This window comes from Acanthopagrus latus, chromosome 16 (genome assembly GCF_904848185.1).
Source record: "Acanthopagrus latus isolate v.2019 chromosome 16, fAcaLat1.1, whole genome shotgun sequence".
NCBI classification, from domain to species: domain Eukaryota; kingdom Metazoa; phylum Chordata; class Actinopteri; order Spariformes; family Sparidae; genus Acanthopagrus; species Acanthopagrus latus.
The window spans coordinates 14,027,990-14,035,494 of record NC_051054.1 but is presented as its reverse complement, the minus strand read 5'-3'; the positions used below and the strand labels follow the sequence as shown (position 1 = coordinate 14,035,494).

General features: G+C 42.7%; 1 long non-coding RNA gene across 2 annotated transcripts; it reads left to right on the top strand.

The window, feature by feature from the left end:
• The first annotated feature begins 1,391 nt into the window (after positions 1-1,391).
• LOC119004809 lies at positions 1,392-7,232 on the top strand. Of its 2 annotated transcripts, XR_005070315.1 has the most exons (4): positions 1,392-1,523; positions 3,401-3,506; positions 5,923-6,137; positions 6,230-7,232. It is a non-coding gene; the product is annotated as an uncharacterized LOC119004809 (long non-coding RNA). The 2 variants fall into 2 exon arrangements; XR_005070314.1 differs by having other exon boundaries at positions 5,923-7,232.
• The last annotated feature ends 273 nt before the right edge of the window (positions 7,233-7,505 follow it).

The window sequence follows — 7,505 nt, the reverse complement described above, 5'->3', positions numbered from 1 at the left end:
GTTGGTAGCTCAGCGATTTGCAGATTTTCTGCAGACGTCTGTTGAGTCAACAATACTTCTGGCATAAAAGGTTTTGGCTCGAATAATAAAGTGTGCATATTAGGCATTCAGAATCTTCTTCCTCTTTCCTTCCTGCCTCACAATTTTCTGTATGTTGATCTTCCATCTGTTGATTTTTGATGACTAGCTTATTGAGGGGTTTGGACTTGCTTGTTGTCCAGCTTTCAATGACTAGCTTTTATAAACTTTAAATGTCCAGTGTGTAGAATTTAGTGGCGTCGAGTCACAAGGTCACTGACTGCAGCCAGCTGAATATAGTCCTCGCCTCAGTGAATTCTTAAAAGCTCAAAAGGCCCTCTCTACAGCCAGTGTTTGGATTGTCTGTGCTGGGCTTCTGTAGAAACGATGGAGTACAGGATGACTCCATGAAAGAGTACCAGGTTTTCGTAGAAGTCAATCTGTTTGATTACAATGTTACATGATACACTGGGGCCCAAAAAGACTTTTTCCCATAAGATTACATTGTGAAACAAGCGACTGTGAAATGACGGATACATTTTCTTGAGCTGCACGACCCCTGCAAAGTGACTAGTTTCACTGTCATAACAGACATTTGGTCAAGACAAAGTCTAAAAGAGCCCGCAAGATTCAGTCAGTTAATACCCATTCAAGTCGGCGCTCAGCCAGATTTTTCGCCAGCTTCGTCAAAACTTTCCAGGGTATTGGCCTCACAGCAAGTCATATCAAGCTTTATTGGCTCTGTGCGCCACCATGTGGCTTTCATAAGAACGAATTGGTCGCCATCTCCAACGCTGTATCCAGATGTTAGATCCACTGGACCAACTCCCTCTGTGGATGTAAACTCATGAAAAGGATTTGTAAACACAATGATTTTTTACTTTGAAGTGATTATAAACTAATGAAAATATAATTATGACTATTATATTTTATTATTGCCAATAAAGCCCCCTTAATCAGGAAACTTTCCATCAACCTACAATTCAGAACTTTTTTTCCCACAAGCCACTCGGGCATTGACTTCAAGCCAATTCTACAGTGGCAGGGTTGATGCTTATTTCGAGCTTATATCCCACAGCTTCAGCCTCGAGATCTCCATAATCACCAAACCTCCCACTGAGAAAAGATTATCAAAGAACGCATGTAGCAAGTCATCTCTCACCACAGAGTCCTCGAGGCTAAGAGGGAAAACATGCATACATCAAGTAAAACATCGCTGAACGTAATTAGGTACCTTATCCCAGTGGTCACTGGAACCTTAAAATCAATAATAACATTAGTAAAACAACAGAGAACTCGCAGCACCGGAGCCTCGGTTGCATGCTTAAAAAAAAACAGGTCTCTAACCGAGATTCGTGTGATTACAGCATCTCTTTTTGGAAGTCAAGTTACAGTTGCTGCAGATGTTGTTGTAATGTGGATCCACAGCTGCTCGATCTGAGGAGATTTTCTACAGACATGGAGGCAGTCCCGGTTCCCCCCGAGCTGCAATTGTGGTTTCAGAGGTAATGCTGCACAGAAACCCACCCAATAAAACATTTGGTTTCCAGGGAACTCTGGAACGTCGAGTCCATAACTACTCGCATGTTCATCACATGCTTTTCGCGCATGCAAGGTCGCCTTCTCCGTTTCAGACTTTTCTGGCTCGTCGGCGTTGCTCCGTTTTTTTTTTTTGCATGATGTTACAATTAGCTTCGGTTAAACGCTGTGTGTGAGAAGGTGGAATAGTTAGCGCATGTACAGAGACATGTAAAGGGTTGAAAATACACTGAAGCCATCCTGAGGTCTTTTCTTTTTGCTCTGTTTTCAATTTCCTTCCCCACATTCTCCCACATGAAATGGAATAACCTTTGCTGCTTATATAACCTTCTGCATTTGATTACCATATTAACGTCCTTAACAGCATGAAGCTAATTTGTGAGCTATGGATGTCTTTGGAGAAGGTCACAGTAATGAAGTGTACACCAAGAACATGATTTCAGCTTCACTTATTAAACATTTGCTAATTGTTTATATTTGCGTGATGAGAAATTTTAATAAGAAAAATAATGCTTTGTGCAATACCTGTGGCTGTCACATCTTCCTCCCGTTGACCATCCCTCCCCTCTTTTTTTCCACCGCTGGTGTTTCTAATTATCCCCTCTGACACAAGATACTCTGGCAATTTCACCTTGTTATATTTAAGAGATGGCTGGATGGCAGAAACATGTTTTCCAGGATGGTACTCTGCTGATCGTCTGTATTTTTATAGATTTTTTTTTTTTTGTATAGGTTGTGTATAAAGAATCAAGTATTTTCATATTTAAAAATGTAGAAAAGGCAAGTGGCAGTGCTATTTGTTCAAGGTACACATGTCGGTATACTTTCTGGACACGTTACTGTAAGAGCACATTAGCAGGGTGGTACCTATATGACTGAATTGGCACCCGAAAACACAAAAAATATGTTATATGTTATATGCTTTAATGTCACTGGGGGCCTTGGAGAGACCCCTAGTAAGAAGCGCTTCATGACCATCATCGGTTCAAAAATACCAAACCACCACACCGCTAAAGCCGTATCTCTGTTTTCACCAACTGGAGACCGCAGACCAACACAGAGGCTCTGCAATAAATCCAACCTCCACAAAGTTTATATCTCTGGCTTTTTGTTGAAACTCGTGCTGTTGAATCAACTTTATGGCCGTTTTAAAGAGTGCAGTTTGTGGTGCTACTGAATTTGCATTGTGTTAGAGCTGTTTACATTATGTTACTCGGCCCTCATTGGTACAAATGGCGCTGAAAACATTTTAAGAAGGGCTCTCAGAATCAGTGCAATTTAACGGCACCGTGAACAAAAATGGGGAAAATAAAGTTGTATCAGCTTGAAGTTCTTTGCAACATGAGTGTTTTTGTTTCAGCAGGATTTACTTAATAAACTGGCAACTAAGTGTAATAAAGTTAGTGCCTTAAGTGCTATGGTCAAAGCACTCAGTATAGACTTATTGCCTTGACACATTCATAAGAGCCTGCTGCCTTACAATTGATCAGTAAACCACAGATGATGCTAGGCATCATGGGGAGGTTACATAACCATTACACAACACTCTAACGCCTCGTTTCCACCCTGTTTTATGTTGTGTTACCGGTTGTAGACTGTTGGGATGAAGCCTGTCATTGGTCGCCTATTGCCAGTTTTGTTCCGCTATCTGCGTGCACTGTTTTCATAATCCTTACTGCTATGTGGACAAACAATGACAACCTCCGAGCTATTAACCTACACACTGAAAATGCCGAGTTACTCTAAAAGCTAACCGGTTTCGTTTGCAGGGATTCACCCCTTTTTAATGCGAGGGCTCGCCTTCAAGCATACTAACCAAGTTTTCCCTGACACTATTCTGTAGGGGCACCTTTGCTGCAGACATTAGCCATCGATGATTGTGACTGGTTTGAAGACATGCAAGCAAGCCAGAAAGAGGGGCTGGTGCAGCCACAGCGCTGTGGAGAAAGGTAAGTAGTCCAGACCCCCCAAAAAATAGAGATCAGGAAGGTTTCCATAGGAATGAATTAACTTTGGGTTGACACTCATACGCACACAGAGATGTTTACTGTATTTCTGCACTACATGTAACCAAAATGCAAACATAATCCCTGTAAAAAATTACAGAACGCTAACTGCAGTGCCGCAGCATAATCAGTACCTGCTGTTGTATTAACAAAGTAAGATCACACAAGTTGATTAACAAGCCCCGAAGATGTCAGCGCACCCAGAGATGACGCAATCAAACGGCAACGGATTTCAACAAGAGGCAGGAAATGCAGACTAATTACAAATGCAGACTAATTACCGAGTCTCCACTTAATGTTGTGGTGTCAGTGAGAAAGAAAAGCGACTCGGAGGGGAAAAAAAAAAAAAAAAAGTCTCGTTTTTCAAAGAGATAAATAATGGAGAGACAGACCGTGTCATGGAGCGAGACGCGAGCGGGGCGTGAGCGACGGAGTCAGAAGGGGACGAGAGAGAGGATGTCCTTAAAGACAGTGTTCTCTTTTTAAATTAAACACATCTTCAAAAGGGAACCCCACAATGTCTTGGTGAAGCCACCTGCACACAGAGGGCAGGCTGCCACTGTTTCAATGGGCGCTGCATGCACACCCCAGCGGGCTTCCAGATAGCGGCTAAAGAGCTTATTTCCCAAATCTCTTTATCCTTTCTAGAACTGTGAGACGTTGACAGAAAGTCAGTTAACTCTAGCCAGTGGCAGCTGCATGGGTTTTGCATAATTAATTATTTATACGGAGCCAGACATAGTAATTACCATCCAGATGAATATGATATTCTAATCAGGCAGGCTTTAATTTTAATTGCCCTCCAGCATCTAACTGTCAGTGCTGGCCTGGCTTGATAAAGTGGAGAGTCTCTAAACACCATTAGACATCTGCTCTGAGAGCATTGCCTCCACTACCCACCAGCCCCACCATCCGCCATAAAAATCAATACAGGACCAGGGTGTGTGCGCGTGTGTGATCTCGCTCATTTTTCTATGGAAAGCCATTTTTCGTCAATGACAAAACCAGAGCAGGGCTTCAAGCGATGGAGCCCCCTCCCTGATGATTGATGAGGACTCCAGGATTTTGTGTTTCTTTTCTTTCTATCTTTCTTCTTTCTGTTTTTTTTTTTTTTTTCATTAAGAATTTGGAGTATCATCTCAATGGAAGAGCTTATCATGCTTCTTTTTTCTTATTTTGTTTGCTTCTGCGTCAACAGATCTCTGATCAGTGCACGGCAAAGATGGAAGGCATGATTTACAATACGGCGGCGTATTCAGAGCAAATCATCCTGTTGTTTATGTCAGCAGTACACACAATCAAATCATGATTTAGTGTGATGGCTAGTGCGACTGTTAAGATCATTAATTTCCCTCTGATGAAACAAAATCTACAATTCCTTTTTTTTAATTTCTATACGATGGATGCGTGACTGTAGGATGGGCCGACTGTGTGACAGTTATGTGATGATCTACACTTGTGGCTCACCAATTTTTTCAGATTTGGGAATTTCACGTCGAGCGATGCCCGGCTCTCTGAGGCCCCTTGACAGATCTCAGTGCAGCAGGCACAGTAATCCCGACAGCTGTTGCCATGGCATGCCTCTTCCCCCCCCGTATAGTTTCCAGCCACATTTCCAGTAGAAAAATATTATCACACATTTCACAGAGGTCTTACAGTTAGAGCCTGGGCCAGCTGTGGGGATCGAATTACATACCCTAATTGTAGATTCTTATGAAATGTGAATTTAATATGATTATATGTTACTATAAAAAAAGGACTGTTTAGCATATCAGTGACTTACAGCACATGTCTCTCTTAACCTTGTGGTGTAAATATATTTATCATCATGAGAAATGAGTGTTTTGACTTTTCCTGCCAGGTGGCTTTTTTTTTATATGCATCTGCAGTAATCAGTTATAGTAAACAAACCGCGTGCAGACAGATACGCGGCATATGTGTGTATACGAACAGCTGATTGCACCAGTCTGGCTCCCTTTGATTTCCTTTACGCGCCGCAAACACCACGCTACGCCGCTCCGTGCTCGCACCTCGTGTCGAGGTGAGGCGAACCTGCACCTGCGGTGTTGGGGGGGGTGAACCGCGGTGGAAATGAAAACACTCAAACTTCCTTGACACAATCTGGAAAACGGCGAAGGGAAAACATATGGAATCCACAGTTATTATGGCTCCGCACCTCAAGTGAGAAGATGGATGGCTTCACAGATGTGCCTGACAGACTGATAAACCCAGTGGCCTCAGCCGGTTTGGTACATTTCCCAAAGCACTAAATGAAAATGAGAGATGTTAACTTATATTATGTGCGATGACTTATTTTATCCTCTCTGTATCTTATTTTTTTATTTCAACTTCTTTTCAGCCCGACTGTTCGCTGCTTTCCGCCGCCAGCGAGAGAGGAAAGTGGAGCGGTAATTGACAGCACTTGGAAGAATATTTTGAGTCCTTCAAAAACCCTTGGTTCTCACCTAAACCTCCCATTGTTTCTCATCATCATTGTGCATTCACGGAGTGGAGCAACATTCCTCTATGCTGCTTGGCTCAAGGTTTTTTTGATCTCCACACATTGCGACTGAGGTGAGGGGAAGTGAGGTCTTCAGATGTCTATGGCTCCTCATGCCCAAAGTTTGAATTTCATTAAAGACCCTCTCTGCTCCCTCGGCTACCAGGAACAAAGCCTGAGCCGGACTCAATGGTAATCCTGCCTGCGAGGCGCCGGTGTCAAAGGTCACTCGTCGCCAGCAGATGAATCCTGTGGTTGGGGTGGCAGAGGCTATGATGGAGAGGAGAAGAAGACAGAGGAGCTCTTTTTCTCAGGTTATCCAGGGAGAATCTAATGAGGAGGATTGGAGGAGAGAGAGAGGAGCCATGCGGCTGCTTGGGTGGAGGCAGGAGGCGAGCCGCGGGAAAACTTCAATACGGAAGGCAACAGAGAGGAGGACGAGGTAGAGAGGGTAGAAAACTCTAATGCGTAACATGAAAAAAACAAGGGGGAGAGTGAGACATAAGGCACAATCAGAGGTTGCATTCTGTGGTGTTGCATGAGAGCCACTTAGTGCCTGAGGACAAGCCCAAGGCTAATAAAGCTGAAAGTTGGTAGAAGCTCTGACCTTGCTTTGGAAAAGAAAAGCCCTAATAAGGACACAGTCTAAAGAGAGAGAGACAGAGAGAGAGATACAGAGAGAGAGAGAGGAAAAAGAAAAAAAAAACTTTGCTGTTTCTCTCCAGAGCAAACACTCTCTCCATCGCTTTTTTTTTTTTCATACACTCGCCTTTCATTATAGCACGGAGAGGGAGAGGAACCTATAGGCGGCCTAATGAAGGGGACCGTTGGATCGGATACATTAAAAGGACGGATTAGACAGTGTCTGACATGGAAACTGACTTTGAACATGTTCGCAGTGCATGATTAGTAATAGACTGTGAAATTTTCTAACTCAATTATAAGAGGCTTTCATAGTAATAGGATTTTAGAATGTGAGAGCATCAGTAATTTTAGTTTCATCTGTCAAACACCGCTTTGGAGCATGTTACACTTAGTTATATGGTGGAAGAATTAAAAAAAAAAAAAAAAATGAAACGTGTAATGTTTAAGTGGTTTCATGACTTTTACTCTGACTTTAGCGCTGATATCTACTTTTAAACAGTGAACGCGCTACAGAGGGCTCTTAGATCCACAGGAGTTTTGGTCTCCTAAAGCAGATCAGATACAGACCTCTGCGTGTTTGGATTTATTTCTCACCATCTTCTTTGCTTTGATTTTACATAAAAGTAAATGAATGTGCAGCGACTACTGAGGGTGTTTGTGCTGTTTCTTACAAGTGGAGTCACTGGAGATTATCCCGAGTCACCATTTCCCTACATTTAATTAAATGACTAATTAACTCGCTGTAAATATAAAGGGGCGCTATGTAGTTTGGGAGAATACATTCCAACTCATGTTAC